Below are 18,267 nucleotides of genomic sequence, written 5' to 3'. Positions count from 1 at the left end.
TAGAGACTCTTCATTATGGAATGTTAAAGATTATTGTATTAGCAAGCATATGGCTTGTGGAGTGTTCTCCTTCCTTAAGGAGTAGTTGTAAGGTATTGCCCTACCTCAAGGGTTTTGATTAATAAAGAGAAACATTTCAATATTTCGATCTTGTTATTTATGGGCATATTTTCTATTTTCATATATTTGCAGGTTAGATCTATTACAAGTTCCATTTCTGTATGTAAGCATATTTTAGTTATTTGATATTAATGGAATGAAGTTTTATTTCCGTTGCATATCAATGTATATGAGTATTTCTATATTTTGTTTTGTTCTTGCATAAGTCTAGATCAATGGTATCAAAGAGGTCTTCTCTTTCTCTGTTTTTCTTTGCATGTCTCCAACGAGGTTAGGGTATAAGGAGTTAGGGATCGAACAGGTTGAACCTTTGCAAGATGAGTCTCGCAAACCTCGATAACCTCCCATAGCAAAAGAAAAGAAAGATGAGGGGGTAGGAGATCCTTTCAAAATATTGCTCGAGGAATCCCTCGAGAAACAATGGAATGCAATGATGGATAACTTTGCCCAAATCCTTTGGTGGCTACCCACAAGCGACACATCTTCATCCAACAGCCACTCTGGAGGCGCCACTCCTTTTAAGATACAAGTTAAGTTTGATATTCCCATATTTGAGGGCTAGATAGATGCAAACATCGTAGATAGATGGTTAAATCTATTGGAATGATATTTTTTAGTTCATGAGTTTTCCAATTGTGAAAATAATACTTTTTCACTTCTCAAAGCCACCCCACACGTAATGGACTGGTGGGAAACCTACTGTGAACAAAAGGACAAGACTGAATCCTCACTGTTTTTAGCCGCATCGACTTGGAATTTTTTTGAGATGCCATCAAGGAATAATGTTACCCTGTCGGGAGCTATGAGCATAAATACATAAGGTGGACCAAATTGTGGCAGGGAAGGGACCAAGATGTGTCGGAGTTCACAAATGTTTTCCATACCCTTTGCACGAAGTTGGGTATCAACAATTCTTAGTGGCATTTGGTACTCAAGTACCATGATTGTCTACACAAGTACATCCAGGATAAGATGGAGTTCCTGGACATATCCTCGGAGTAAAGGATATCAGAGGTAGCACTGCCTACCCCCATTTCTTTTATCATTGCGAAGCAATGTAGTAAGATAATTTCCTAGACAGGGAAATTTGTTTTCCTTATGATTCACCTTCAGGGCAAGAAGAAGATTATGGCCATGGCCTCTAGATAGGGCTCTTCTGCATGGCAGCAACAGATGGAAAAGGTTGTGGAGGAGTATAGGGACATATTCACCTCACCCAAAGGGGTATCTCTACACTGTTAGTCAAGCACTCCATTGATCTAACCCCGGGCGCACCGCTACCCAATGGATCGATCTATCGATGATATGTTATGGAGAATGATGAAATCAAGAGGTAGATTCATGAGTTGTTGCAAAAAGGGCACATCAGGCCAAGTTCATCACTATGTGGGAACCTGATCATGTTGGTACAAAAGAAGGAAGGGACCTAGAGACTCTGTATTGACTATTAGATGCTAAACATGATCACTGTCCGAAAGAGGTACCTAATCCCACAGATTGGTGACCTTCTAGAGCAGCTTAAGGGGGTCAAATATTTTAACAATATTGAATTGAAGTCTGGTTATCACCAGGTATTGATTGAACCCTCCAATGTGTAGAACACTGCTTTCAAATCCAAGGAGGACCTTTTCGAATGGCTGGTCATGCCTTTCAGGTTGACATATGCCCTCGCAACCTTCATGAGGATAATGGATGAAATCTTGTGACCTTTCACCAACTTATTTGTGGTGGTGTATTTGGATGACATTTTATCTTCAGCCATATTTGGGAAGAGCACCTCCACCATATTCGAAAGGTCCTCCAAATCCTACGACAACACAATTTGTGTGCCAATTTAGGGAAATGCACTTTTGGTATGACCCAAGTTCAATATCTTGGGTACATCATTGATGAGCGCGGTGTGCCTATGGACCCACCCAAGCTACAAGTCATTCAGGATTGGCTAGCCCCAACCACTCTAATAGAGCTTCTCATCTTTCTGGGTCTTGCCAACTTCTATCACAGGTTCGTGTTGGGGTTCTCTCATATCACTTGGCCCTTGACTCAAGTCACCAAGGGAGGGGCAGAGGTAAAGTTATTTTGGTTTGAATCCCAACAGAATGCATTTTTCGAGTTGAAGCATCACCTCTGCTCTGCATCAGTGCTCACATTACCGGACCTACAACAACCATTTGAGATCGAGACATATGCCTTTGACTATTCTATTGGTGTAGTTCTTACTCAACAGGGGCATCTAGTGGCATATCACAGTGAGACACTTTCAGACACAGTTTGAAAGTACTCCACCTATGAAAAAGAGATTAATTCCATTATGCAGGACTACCGAGAATGGAAGAATTACATTATGCGGAAGGAAATGGTCATCCACACAAACCACTGACCCCTACAATTCATACATATACAAGGGAAGTTGCAAAATGATTGCCATAAGAAATAGTCAACATACCTGCAACAGTTACATTTGAACATTAAGTACAAGAAGGGAAGAACCAACAATGTTGCAGACTACCTCAACAGACCATCGGTCATGGCATTGACCACGGTGCTTGACTCCTGTGGGCACGAGACTGTGAGATGGCCGCATCTTTACAAGAGTGATTTCGAATTTGACAACACATACCAGATGCTCCTATAAGGCAAACAAGTTCAAAATTTTCACCTCTAGGATGTATTATTATGCCACGTGGGACACATCTATGTTCCTTCAAGCAAGCATGCCAAGATGATTTGGGAGATGCACTATAGTCGGATCGATCGAAATTTCAAGGTAGAGAAAATATTGGTAGTGCTGCATAAATATTTTTATTGGCCAAACCTTCGACATGATGTTGGGAAGTACATAAGATCCTGCATTGCCTATGCCATTTCCAAACCGACCATCAAGAAGAAAGACCTATATACTCCTCTTCCTACTCCTAGTCAACCTTGGGAATCCATTTCCATGGATTACATGTCGGACCTTCCTTCTACTAAGCATGGTAATGACTGTGTTTTCATGGTCATCGACAGATTCTCTAAGATGGCCATTCTGGTAGCTTGCAAGAAGAGAATCACAACAGAAGCCATTGTTAATCTCTTCTTTGAACGAGTGTTGGTGCACTTTTGGATCCCACAGTCCATTATCTTAGATTGGGACAACGAGTTCCTGAGTACATTTTGGTCAAGTCTCTGGTCGATGGTGGATACCAAACTCACTAAGTCCATGAATTTTCACCCCCAAACTGATGGCCAAATAGAGGTCGTCAATATGATGATTGTACACATTCTGTGCATGTACAACTTGAAGCATCCACACAAATGGGATGAAAGCCTCCCCTATATCTAGCACAACTACAATAGAGCTCTCCACAACTCAACTGGCCACAACCCTTTTTAGGTGAGAATGGGATTCTAGCCACTATGTCCCATTGATGTGGCCATAACATTTGCAGCTACTCCAGCAGCTTTGACTCATGTCTAGTCTGAAGCTGAAAGGGCTAACATCTTCATTGAGTGCATTCAACACATCTACCATCAGGTCCATGACATATTGGACAGATCCAATGCTAAGTACAAGAAACGACATGATCACATCAGTTGCCACACAAGTGCTATGTGGGCAACAAAGTTTGTTTACATTTGTAGAATGAGCGCCTCGCTAGGCCCCACCGCAAGCTTTGCCCACTCTGATATGGCCCTTACACCATCACTAAAGCTATATGGGGTAATGCTTTCGAGATCAACATTCCAACATTCCTTGGCCTGCACCTAGTGTTCAATGTGGATCGCCTTCGACCACACTTTCCACCATTATTGGACACACCAAACATTGCAGAACAACTCACACCAACAGAGTTAAACCCAGATTGCATGGAACATGCCACAAATGATCGGATCATGGACACACAGATCAAGAACACTTGCCAGTAGAAGATCCAACTATATCAGGTTGTCAAAGTTGGCCAACTCTTTCACCATGGAAAGTGGCTCACCAAGGACCAAGTTCAACAAAAGTTTCCCCATATCATGGAGGCACTCAACGTAATGGGGACCATTGCTTCCTAAGGGGGGAGAACTAAGATAGGTGCATATTGGTGGCCACCAACCTATTTCACTTGGACCCCCACCATTGTTTCTTTCAGTTTTTTCAATTTCCTTAATTGTAACACAATTTACTATCTTTGGCAGTTTTTTAGGTCATGAACTTCCAAAGCCATTTCGAAGCCCTAAACGAATTTTTTTGGAAACTAGGAAATCAAAATGCTTGGGTTGACTTTTCTTGTTGAAAGTTTTAATCCTCGGATAAATATTTCTAATGAGGTATCGTGCGCGTCAAATGAAGATCGTATGCCAAAGTTACGAACTCGAGAAGTTGATGTACCAATTTACCCTAACGGGGCCCATAGTTTTGGGGCTTCATATCCTAAGGTTGGGTTTTTGGATATTTAAGGTTTTCCATTGTTTCTCAGTAATAAATAGGCCTCCGAGCCTCATTGTAACACCATATAGATGCCACATCTCTTCTCATAAATAAGTTACCATTGCCTGGGCTAGTTTATTTCCATTTTTGTATGTAAGAATATTTCAGTTCTTTGATATTAATGAAATAAAGTTATATTTCTACTACATCTCTATGTATATGAGTATTTCTGTATTTTTTTGTGTTCCTGCATAAGTCTGGATCAATGGTATCATAGAGGTCTGATATTTCTCTGTTTTTGTTTGCATGTCCCCAACAAGGGCAGGGTATAAGGAGTTAGGGCTTGAATTGGTTAAACCTTTGCAAGACCAGCCTTGCAAACCCCGAAAACATCCCATGGAAGAATAAAAGAAAGACGAGGGGGAAGGATATCCTTTCAAAATATTGCTCGAGGATGCCCTCAAGCAACAAAGAAACAAGATGATTAATAACTTTTCCCAGATCCTTGGTGGCTACACACAACCAACACATCTTCATCCAATAGCCACTTTGGAGGCACCACTCCTTTTAAGGTACACGTTAACTTTGATATTCCCATATTTGAGGGATAGATAGATGCAGATGTCATAGATATATGGTTAAATTTGTTGCAAGGATATTTTTTAGTTCATGACTTTTCTAATCGGGAAAATATTACTTTTGCACTTCTCAAAATTGCCCCACACGTCAAGAACTGCTGGGAAACCTATTGTGAACAAAATGACAAGAGGGAATCCCCACTATTTTTAGCCACACCCACTTCGATTTATTTTTGAGATGCCATCAAGGAATAATATTACCATGTCGGGAGCTATGAAGATAAATACATAAGGTGGACCACATTGCAGCAGGGAAGGGACCAAGATGTGTCATAGTTCACAAATGTTTTCCATACCCTTCACACGAAGCTAGGTATCAAGGATTCTAATCAGCATTTGGTACTCAAGTAGCACAACTATCTACACAAGTACATCCAATATGAGATGGAGTTCTTGGACATATCCTTGCTTGGCATTGCCTATCGAGGCACCCCCAAGTCACAAAAGATTAAAAAAAAAAAAAAAAAAACCAAGGCGAGGTGACCCAGGACAACTTGCCAAAGCTGCAAGTGAAGAAAAACACCACGAAGACCAAGAAGAACATATGGAAATGATGTGAAGTCCATAAGAGCTGCAATCACAACAAAAGTGAGTGTCAAGCCAAGCAGTCACTAGTGGCCGAGTTGAAGGCTTCCGAATCAGATGCATGTTCTAACTCTGAGTCAGAAACTGAAAAGGGGAATGATAAAGGGAAATAGGTTATCATTGCAAAGCTTAGTTCCACCATTGCCACCACCAAGATCTAGAAGGATGAGCATGAAGATCCAAAGGAGGGGGAGCGTCTCTTTCACTCACAAATGTGGGTGAAGGGTTCTCTGTTGCAGTTCATTGTTGACATTGGGAGTCAAAAGAACCTCATTTCGAAAGAGGTCATGAAGCAGTTGTGCCTACTAACCACACCACACCCACAACCATACACCATCAAGTGGCTTCACTGAGGGCGAGATCTCCACGTAAGGCAATAGTGTCGCCTTCCCTACAACATCAAGCCCTTCACAAATGAGGTACTTTGTTATGTTTCTCCTCTTGAAGTTTGTAATGTATTATTATGCAAACCATACTTGTGGAAACAACATGTTGTGTATGAGTCTAAGCCTCCCACTCCTATTATTACTTTGGGTGATAAGTTGTACAGGATACTAGAGGTAGCACCACATATCACCATTTCTTTGATCACTGTGAAGCGATGCAGTAAGATCATTTCATAGACTAGGAAAATTGTTTTCCTTATGATTCGCCCTCAGGGAAAGAAGAAGATTGTAGCCATAGCCTCCAGATATGGCTCTTACACATGGTAACAACAAATGGACAAGGTTGTGGAGGATTACGATGACATATTCACCTCGCACGCAAGGGTACCTCTATAGTGTCAGGTCAAGCACTCCTTCAAATTGACCATGGGTGCTTGTTACCTAGTGGACTGATCTATTGACGCTCTATTCTAGAGAATGATGAAATCAAGAGGCAGATTCAGGAGATGTTGCAGAAAGGGCACATCAAGCCAAGTTCATCACCCTATGGGAGCTCGATCATGTTGGTACAAAAGAAGGATGGAACCTGGAGACTCTGTATTGACTATCAGGCGTTGAACAAGATCATTGTTCGGAACAGGTATCCAATCCCATAGATTGATGACCTTCTGGACCAGCTTAAGGGGGCCAAATATTTCAGAAATATTGACTTGAAGTCTGATTATCACCAGGTACCAATTGAACCCTCCGATGTGTGGAAGACTACCTTCAAATCCAAGGAGGTCCTTTTCGAATGGTTGGTCATGCCTTTTGGGTTAACAAATGCCCCCGCAACCTTCATGAAGTTAATGGACAACATCTTGTGACCTTTCACCAACTCATTCGTGGTGGTGTATTTGGATGACATTTTGATCTTCATTCAGAGTTGGGAAGAGCACATCCACCATATTATAAAGGTCCTCCAAACCCTACGACAACACAAGTTGTGTGCCAATTTGGAGAAATTCACTTTTGGTATGACCCAGGTTGAATATATGGGGCACATAATTGATGAGCAGGGTGTGCATGTGGACCCAGTCAAGATACAAGTAATTCGAGATTGGCTAGCCCCAACCACTTTAACATAGCTCCATTACTTTCTAGATCTTGCCAACTTCTACTGTAGGTTCGTGTTGGGGTTCTCTCATATCACTTGGCCCTTGAGTCAAGTCACCAAGGGAGGGGCGAAAGAAAAGTTCTTTTGGTATGAATCCCAATAGAAGGCATTTTCTGAGTTGAAGCATTGCCTCTGCTATGCACCAATGCTCACATTACTAGACCTGCAACAACCATTTGAGATCGATACATATGCCTCTGACTATGCTATTGGTGCAGTTCTTACTTAGTAGGGGCATCCAGTGGCATATCACAGTGAGAAACTTTTAGACATAGTCCAAAAGTATCCCACCTATGACAAAGAGATGTATTCCATTGTGTAGGCTTGTTGATAATGAAAGCATTACATTATGGGGAAGGAAACAATCATCCACACAAACCACAAACTCCTGTAGTTCATACAAACACAGGGGAAGTTGTAGAACGATCGCCATAAAAAATGGTCCACATACCTGCAACAGTCCCCTTTGAAATTAAGTAAAAGAAGGGAAGCACCAAAAATGTTGCAAATTGTCTTAGTCAACTGTCGATCATAGCGCTCACCACAGTCCTCGACTCTTATGGGCACAAGACTGCAGGGTGGCCACATCTTTACAAGAGCGATCCAAAATTCACCTATACATATCGGACACTCCTAGAAGGCAAGAAAGTTCAAAATTTTCACCTACAAGATGCACTGTTATGCCACCTAGGACACCTTTGTTTTCCTTCAAGATAGGATGCCTAGATGATTTGGGAGGTGCACTACAATTGGGTCACTGGACATTTCAAGGTAGCGAAAATAGTGGCAGTGCTACAGAAGTATTTTTATTGGTTGAAGCTTCAACAAGATGTTGGGAAATATATCAGATCCTGCACTACCTATGCCATTTCCAAACTGACCATTAAGAAGCAATGCCTATATACTCCTCTTCCTACTCCAAGTCAACCTTGGGGATCCATATCCATGGATTACATGTCGGGGCTTCCTTATACTAAGCATGGTAACAACTGCGTTTTTAGAACAGTAAAAAAAAAGTCCAGTCATTAAGTCAGTTGCTTGAATGGTTGCATTGGGTTTTTGATATCTCCTGATTGGGCAGAGAATTTCAGTAGGTTAGAGTAGGAAATGGCATGCAATGAGTTTGGTTTTCAGCTTAACTTTTTATATTTAAGTTTTCAATTTATGGTGTGCAACAATGTGTGGTTTTCAGCCGTAGAGTTAATTGGTTGCAAGTAAGGTTGTTGGCTTCAGGTAAAAGGTTGAGATCATCAAATAGGCTACTGGTCTATGGGGTTCTTGCTGCCATCCATGATCGACAACATGCCCATGGAGCCAGTTTTTATCACAATTTTTAGTCTGATTTTTTTTAAAGCGCTGACAATGAGAGTGTTAGCACGAATTTGTAATAAATAGGGTTAAAGCGCAGACAATGGGAGTGTCAGCGCATTTTTTTAAAAATGGTCAGTTAAAATTCTGTTTTTTCCTGTACAACAAAGTAATTTTGGGCACGGTTTACAAACAAATGAGAATGATTTTTTCATAAGAGAAAAAGGTTCTTGTTCGGAACAGACTCATTTAAACTAACCTCTCTCGGTTTTCTAATAGATATCATGGTTTTGGAGATTCAAATGTCTTTCTAGACCCTATTTTTCAGTAACTCGCTAGTTTTATTTTCTTAAAATGTCAAGTGCATGTGCGTTCTTCCAAGCTCATGGCATATTTTATGTATTTTTTATTTTGCATCTAAAAGAAACAAAATATCAAATGGAAATCACAGTAGATAGAAGATTGGTTGTTATGCAGATGATTCGATGAACCATAAAGTAAAGGACTTATGTGGCATTCAAATCACAATTTTCTAGGCATCCAAATCAACATTTGAGGTGGTTGAGGATTCTCTTCATTTCTAGATGTCAAAGAATTAAATTTAGCAACTTCATGTCAAGTTCCAAATCTCGAGCAACAATTGTAACCAAGATTCATCTTTTTAGGCACATATCCAACACATCATGAACACATGGCAACATGGATTAACTGTTAAAGATATTTCTAGATTCAAGGGAGTGGTTCCATGCTTTTAGGTAAAAAATATGCATTCGTAGGACACAAGTGGTAACTAAGCATCAACCAAAAAATCATTATTGCATTCATCCAGATTTAAGGCAGAGTAAATGGGCTAGTTCTAGATTCTTCAGAGGATCAAATTAGTTCCATATCACATATTTTCATGAACATAATCATTCAAGGTAGGGATTATATCTATATTATTTAGGATATTTAACCATCAACCTTTAACCATTTGAGGTCTTTTTGCAATTTTTTTTTTTTTAGTTCCAGAAAAATAGAAACAGATTGTGATTGTATTCTCTATATATTTTAATTTTCATATGTAATAAGGGTTCAAAACCTTGGAAAAAATAAACCTTGGAGTATATTATTTTTTGATACCAATAGAACTTGTTGCAAGCAATATTACTGGATTTTAGAGATTCATGTGTGGAAAGTTTCTAGTCATTTTTCGCCTATGTTTTTTCTTCTCCTTGGTCATAATTTGAATTCATGGATCTTCAGTATTTGAGTATAATGTTATGAATTAGAGTTCTTCATGTATGCTTTGTTCATGATTATTCAGATACTTATGTGTCTTTTTCCAGCTTAAATGTCAACAACAGAATTCACATGGTTGCTCTATTTTTGATGTTTACTTCTACTGTCTCCTACCATATATTATTAAAAAATTGTCTAAGGAGCTTGCTGCTATCTTGCCTCTGTTAGACTAGTTTGTATGACTTGTAGCTAGTGTTTTTGTATTAGAGACTCCATGTTTAATGGTTTTATCTTTCCTTTCTAAACCAAATCCATGTTACCCAACAAAACCTAGCCATTAAGTTGAAGTGACCTACTGCTAGAAGTGACCAAGAGTGGTAGGGTTTTCAAAGAGAGAGCCCTCTCTAACTCGGAAGGGCTAGCTTCCAAGTCTAAAGTAGTTAGACGTTACCTTGGAGTTTTTCCCCCATAGCCAGGGTTTTCTCTAGGTGATAATAGCTCGGAGGCATACGTATGGACACCACCTGTTAATTTTTCATAGGGCTACATTATTCTTTGCTTTGATAATTGAATTTCATCATTAATGCATTAAGTTCCCCCCATATCATCATTACATTATTCAGATCTACACCATTATTCGTCAACATATGAAATTATATTGAAATAACAATGTCATCATCATCAATGCAATAGAATATAAAAGGAACAGTAGAAGAAAAGCATGCACACACATAGAGACACTAGGATTGGTCCGAGACCACAGAAAAACCCACTATGGGGAAAAATCCTTGCAAATATTCTTCTTCTTAGATCGTCATCAAATAATATAGCAAAAGATAATACAATGATCCATAACTTTATCTATGCAGCTAAATAATTATGATATCCACGAATAAGATCTAGTCATGCTTAAAACAAAACCCTCATACTAATGGCTGTAATGTGCTATCACAAACTGAAGTCAACTGCTATATATTGTTGTCACTATGTCGAACATTGTCGAACACTGTTTTCATTGAGTGAAGACTTTGGAATACTAAAATCTCATCTTTGAGTCTCAGACACAGGGAGGAGAAGTTGTGTGAGCAACTATAGCAAACCTGGACGCTCTCTGTGAACTATGTGCCAGCAACTGTGGCAGTCTGGACACTCCCATACAATTTTGTGCATGCGTCCAGGGAACAACTCATCATATCTACTAAAAAATCCTTGGTCACTCCCTTAAATTTATTGTGTGTGTCTAGGAGAGCCTGGATGCTCTTAGGACCACTCTATGCGAGCGTCTGGGGACCAACACCTCCAAATCTGCCTCTTAATCCCTAGACGCTCCATAAGCCTCTGTGCCAGCGTCCAAGGCTCTTTGGATGCTCTCATAACCACTGTGTGCCAGCTTCCAGGGACTAAAATTTCTTGTTCTGTGCCAACGTGCATAAACCAAAAAACCGTAACTCAGAGCGAACCTCACCCTTGTGATTTCAAACCCTTGTGTGAACTCCTTATGTCGAACCTGTGCGAACCAAGACAAAAGAAGAGAGAATATAGCTTGATCGAATGTGTTCAGATGAGCTTGATGTATGGGGTTAAGGCTGACCCAAATAGTTACTCATGTGGTTAGGGCTAACCCATTCCATAACACATGTATGAATAAAATAATCATAACTCAACTTCCGCTTGACCAAATTGGGTGATATTTAGGTTGATTTTGGTCCTCTCGAAAATAGGAATCTAATGTAATCATAATATTGGTCATTTGAGCTGTCCAAGGTGGAATTTGACCGCATTTGCAAAAATTAACTCTCCCTCTCAAGTAGGGAGAATTCCACCTACCAATAACTGTTCATCAAACATTATTCCATTCTGAAATCTTCAAGTGTCATCACGTATCATCATTGATCATATTTGTCATGTAATCATCGTGCCATGTCCATCTCAAGTGTCTAATCATCACAAATCATCATTGTTCATCTCAATATATTCTTTGCTTATTCCTTCTTATCTCTTGATTGTTCCTGCTCGTATGCTGAACATTCTCGAATCTAGAAAAAGAAGAATTTGTTACTGGAACGGGAGCTTAAGCTACCACCCTCTATCCATAACGATGCTATCTGTAATCTCTGTCATCGTACTGCTACCTAGAATACCATCAATAGTCATCAGAGAGCATATCATCAAGGAGCACACCTCAACTTGGAACCACATCGGGGATCACGTCTCGACCCAGAATCTCATGGGGGAGTGTTATGAAACCAGCTCAAGAAAAGATAGAAAAGATAGATCAACGCCTTAGAATTCAGCCTCTTCGAGGGGGCAACCTCCTTTACATTACATAAATGAACAATTCTTGGATGATACAAATGAAAAGACCTCCTTTCTATATATAGGAGTCTAAGGGGTTATAACATAATCAGAGCCGACATAACAATAATAATGTAAGGGCACAATAATAACAATAGTGGGCTTCTATGTGGCAGAACAGTAACAATATGGGCACTACATGGGTACATCAATATAATAAGTGGGTTATACTAACAACAATAGGGGGTTACACTAGTAGTATAGGGGTCTAACATGCCCCTCTCCTTCAAAAAGCGTTGTCCTCAACGCTTGAGTAGTTCTTGATGCTTCTGTATAAAATTCTTGTCCTCCCATGTGGAATATTCAGCGGGTAAGTTCTTCCACTTGATGAAATACTCTGAAATTGATCGATTTCATAGCTGTCGGGTTCTTGTTTCTGTGACTGCTCCAGGTTCTAATATGATTTTTCCTTCCTCTTCAATTTCTGACAATATTGCTTGAATTGGGATCTTTTGCAACTTTTGAATAAGTGGCCATACTTCTTCGTCTTTCTTCCATTCATCCCTTGCTTCGTTTATCCAATTTGGTTGGATAATATAAATAGCAAAAAACAATGCTTCCACATCCTCATCCTTGAAGAGTATTCTCATTCGGTAAGGTCGCCATTTTTTAAGTGCATGTAGTATTGCCAACATTTCCTTCTCATAAATAGCTTGCTTGAGATGTAGCAGTAAAAATACCCAATCACCTACATCAATTTTTTTTTCACTATGATGTTGATCTACCTGTTGTTTCGTTTGATTTTGCATCGAAGTGGCGTTATCCTTTAAAAGTTGGAGAACTTGCTGTTGATGCTCGATGTGATCTTTCTCTGCTTGAACCTTTTTCTTCTTGATATGTCCTTCTATCTTTTGAGGAGTGGTAATTTCTTCCCGTCCTTTACAAGATATGGTCGGATTCATTTCTTGATGCTCAATGTGATCTTTTACTTCTTGAACATTTTTCTTCTTGATGTGTCCTTCTATCTTGATAGTTTGAGTGGTAATTTCGTCCATTGAATTACAAGATATGGTTGGATTCATTTCTTCTTTCTCGATGTGATCTTTCACTACTTGCACCTTTTTCTTCTTGATATGTCCTTCTATCTTGAGAGTTTGAGGAGTGGTAATTCTTTCCAATGCTTTACAAGATATGGTCTGATTCATTTCTTCTTTCTCTGGGGTCGGGTCCTGGCATATATCCTCTTCTTTTGATGTTTCTTGATCCTTTTCTTCCTCCTCTTCATACTCTATGTAAAATAATTTCTTCTCATCACACTTATGACCTTTAGTGAATTTGCTATCACAATTGTAACAAAGCCCTTTTTCTCTTTTTTCTTCCAATTGTTGTGGTGTAACCCTTGTAGGTTGTGGAAGGCTAGGAGAAACAACACGTCCATCTTTAAAGTTGTGAGGGGTAGACTTCCTTGTTGCCATAATTTTACTTTCAAATATGTCACAAATCCCTTTTACTCTTTCCAATTGTTGTGGTGTTGCTCTAAAGAAGGTGTTGCTCTTTGTATCCTCATAATGTGCTATCATTTCCTCCGTGAGAATTGACCACGTAACAAGTTTTTTACGAGAACAAAGCCCTTTATACCATAAAAATTGATCTGGTTCTAAATATGAAGATGCAATACATACCTTTTGTAACAGTGGTACACCATGTAGATCAAAATATTGCTCCATCTAAAGTATCCAATTTACCGGATCCTTGCCATCAAACTTCCTCATCTTGCTTTTTCTTGATTTTAGGACCTTGATCTTGAAACGACTGTATCTCTGTACTTGCAGATATTTAAGTTCTGAAATTGCTACCTGTAGTATCCCTCTGTGTCCTCTTTCCAATGCCACTAGTCTGATCCAAATTGGATTCTCCAAAAAGGAGTTATGCACAATCTCCCGCAGTGACCTGATTATAGACTAGTTCAGTAGAGCGAACTTGTATGAAGTGCCACGTGTCACTGTTTCAACCTTTGACTTTGAAAAATATATAAAAGAAAATTATAGTCCGTCCTCTTTCTGTACCTTCTTACGAAATTTCAATCCGATGCTCAGAAAGAAAGTTATGACGATTTTCCCCAGGTCACCTGTTTTGAGTGTAATTCAGGAGTCTGCAAAATGACCAACTTCCTCAGATCATATCTCCGAAAATATAGCGCAAAAAGCTCTGGAATTTGGACCCAAGGTTCAGCGCGATTTCTTCTCAAATGGGTTTTTTTTGCGACTTCTGAAATGTCACAGAAAAAAGTTATAGTGAAAATTCCACGATGACCTGTTTGGAGCAGCGAAACCCTAGAATCCAAAGCTCTGAAACCAAATGTTATGAAACTAGCTCAAGAAAAGATAGAAAAGATAGATCAACGCCTTAGAATTCAGCCTCTTCGAGGGGGCAACCTCCTTTAAATTACATAAATGAACAATTCTTGGATGATACAAATGAAAAGACCTCCTTTCTATATATAGGAGTCTAAGGGGTTATAACATAATCAGAGCCGACATAACAATAATAATGTAAGGGCACAATAATAACAATAGTGGGCTTCTATGTGGCACAATAGTAACAATATGGGCACTACATGGGTACATCAATATAATAAGTGGGTTATACTAACAACAATAGGGGGTTACACTAGTAGTATAGGGGCCTAACAGGGAGCTATACATCTATAACTCCGTATCTAGCAATAGGATATCCAAAAACACAGGGGAGCACATATTGACCCTGGGATCTCATCAAGGAGCTCAATCTCAACCTGGAATCACATAAGGTTATCCCAACCCATCCGATTCCCTACTGATCTTCCTATTAATGACCTTGAATAGTCATTTGGTAGAACACCTACATCATAATCGACTTGCATTGTACACCCCAAGTACACTCTCAACTCGTTGGTCGAACGAGGAGCGATATTCCTGACAAGCCGACTTGCTTATGGGTATGATGCTAACTGGGGTATACTCTGGGAAGACCAAACATGGGAGCAACATTCTCTGACCCTATGAGGATAGGGGAGCAACATTCTCCAACCCCAGGGGTAACAAATAGGGGTCATACGCTATTGTCCAGAGTTCCCTCAACCCCAGGAGCCCTCCATCTCAATTCTTTACCCTGGGAGCTCAAATAGTGAGGAAGAGTTGGCTCAGTGTTATCGATCAACGCTGCTCTCTTCATCAGCTTGTCTTAATAGCAATTGTTTCCTGTTCATACAGAACATCAAATAAAATATCATGTCAAATCATATATAATCATATAAATCATAAAATGATACCATAATCATCCTCCCTCTAAAGGAGGTGCCAACCACAAGCTTGAGCTTGTTTCGAACAACTACATTGTCTCAATATATGAGAGTATCTCGGTCCCAACTATAAATATGGGACTTCTTGCCAATTAGATCTCACTCTATGTCATCACAATGTATTCATGTCATATCCAGATCATGCTCAGATAACTCTCTAAGGAGATTCTTCATCTTGCCTCACAGCTAGCCATGCTAGCAACATCATACTCAACCTCAATCATACTATGGACCTCTCATCCAAGATATCATGGCAAATCTCATACTAAAGCAACATCCAAATGTGCTTATCAACAATAATCTCAAATATCAACAATACATCTATGCAGACACATATCATAGGAGAAATATCTCATTCTAAAAAATAGAACACCTCATGCAGATATTTCAAAGCATGCTCGGTGGCAACTCTATGTGAGTGAAGCAGCTCAATCATGAATTTATTCAGGTTCTATGTACATCATACATATACAGATGGATGTTCAAAACAGAACATAAATGATCTAATCAACTGTCAGATGCCATGTCAAGTTCAACAACAAATTGAACTTCAAATTAGAGTATCCAAGGATTTGCATTTTGATTATTCAAAATCATTTTCAAATAGTTTTGCAATATGGAATTTCTTTTCCAAATTCCATAAATCGATTCATCATGCAATGATACATCATTTTCAGCTTCAGAAGCCATCTCCCTTTGATTTAGATTATCAATGTCTCATCACCTATCACAAGTAGATCACCAAGATATAAAGCAAAAACCATATTCAATATCAAAGCCATACCTTGGAACTCACCATCCTGACTTCATCAGATAACTGTCAAATATATACATATCAAGATCGGGGAGCTTGCTTCATGCAATGCTTTAAATATAATTCCTTGCTAAGCCTAGCATAATTAGCCTTACATAAATCAATGTTGTACCATCACAACAACAAAGTCAACTCATCATAATTTAGAAGCTAGATCACGATTATTATCAAAGTCATCAATATCACAATATCAATTATTTCAACCAGGAGACAGGTGGAGCTCATATCAGATCATGACTTCATCATGCTAATAAGTTGTCATCAACCATGCATTATCAATCAGAACTTGATCAATTCATTCTCATAATACAAGTCATTTATGTTACTACGTGTAAATGCATACACCAAGGATGAGTCATGCAGGGTTCAATTTCATGTTGAATCACAACTATAAGTACCACAACCATTGTGCTAGGAACGAGGTGGCCAATACAAAATCATTTTTTTTTAATACTCACATAAGTCATTATGCCCACATAACGTAGACATTAGGGAAAATCAACAATCATCAAAGCATATCATTAGACATGAGATCAAGTCCAAATTCACTATCATAGAGAGATCTAAAGTCAAATCATATCTCAATCATCAATTCAAAGTTATTGTATAGTACTGCTCATATATATCAATCAACCAAATCATGCCAACCTCTTGTAGCACAAACATAGTGACATATCTATATGTATGTCCTAGTCACCTACAAACATAAGTTTAATCTGCATGTTCATGTTATGGAAAACATTCAAGATTTTCCTACTTTCAAATCTAACCATCTGCAACACATCTGTTTTAATAAGCATCTCCTCTCATCTCCTGTCTTGAAAGCTAGGTTCTTTGAGCTAATGAAACATAATAATAAGATCGAATTCACATATTTTTACATATACATGTCTATCTTTACATACACCAAATGGCTCTACATATGTGGAGGTTTGAACTTGGGTTGTCTATATGGTGGTGCTCCATGACAAAACATTAAATCACAATCTAACATATACAATAATCTTATATTTTTTCGTTATTATTATTACTATTATTTTTAGAGAAGTAATCTCCTTTGATTACATAAGGGATGCTTCCTCCCATTTGTAGATGGCATTTCTAGTAAACATAATGTTGTAGACTAATGCACCTAGGCCATATGGATTTGAATTTGGCACCTATTGACATATGAGTAGCTAAGCGACCAATAACATTGATGACAATCTGTTCAAAGAAAAGACATATAAGCAATAATTGAATTGTCATTATAAAAATATGTTAAAGTAATAATGACACCTTCCTTTATTGATGTTATTTTGCATGTTGACACTTTGGCCTTTGAGTTGTCATTAAGTAGCTACACCACCTTGGATTTTGAATAGTTTTTTTTTTTTTTTTACCAACATGTTCGTGGCTTGTAGGACTAGCATGTGGTCTAAGAAATCATGACTCAGGGGCATTTAACCCATCAAAATCACTCAGGGGTCACACCTGGCCTAGGCCACACCAACCTTTAACTTGGTTGAATTTCTTTTGGTATCTCCTCTTGACTACCATGAATTTCGAACCTTGGCCATCTTCCAAAATAAAACCCTTGAAATCTAGTCATGCAAGTGGGATTTGAATGAATAGTTGGAACCTTGTCTTCTCTTTGTTATGTAGTAACTTAGTCATATAAGTATTTATCTTTCCCTCATGCACTTGCAAATTTCTCTTATGTGTTTTAATATTTTGTCATTTGCACTACCACTTTGGGTTTTGGATAATTGGTACTTTGACCCACTAAATTACTTAGCAACTTAGTCATATGTAGATCAATATTTCCCTTGTGAGATTGCAATTGCCATGCATTGTGAACCTACATGTTTGTAGTGTTTTTATTTTTGTAGGTTTTAACCCTGTACAGAAATTACCTGCATACGAATTCTAAATCACAGAAAAATAAACAATGCGAGAGCATAACACATAAAACACATATACACAGAGATTTTCCCCTGGATCCCAAAACCGGGACTACCAGCTT

The sequence above is a fragment of the Pinus tabuliformis genome, chromosome 7 (assembly GCF_031772625.1).
Source record: "Pinus tabuliformis cultivar Carrire ecotype Pingquan chromosome 7, CPIR1, whole genome shotgun sequence".
NCBI classification, from domain to species: Eukaryota; Viridiplantae; Streptophyta; class Pinopsida; order Pinales; family Pinaceae; genus Pinus; species Pinus tabuliformis.
The sequence above is the reverse complement of the archived record's forward strand: the minus strand, read 5'-3'. Positions refer to the sequence as shown.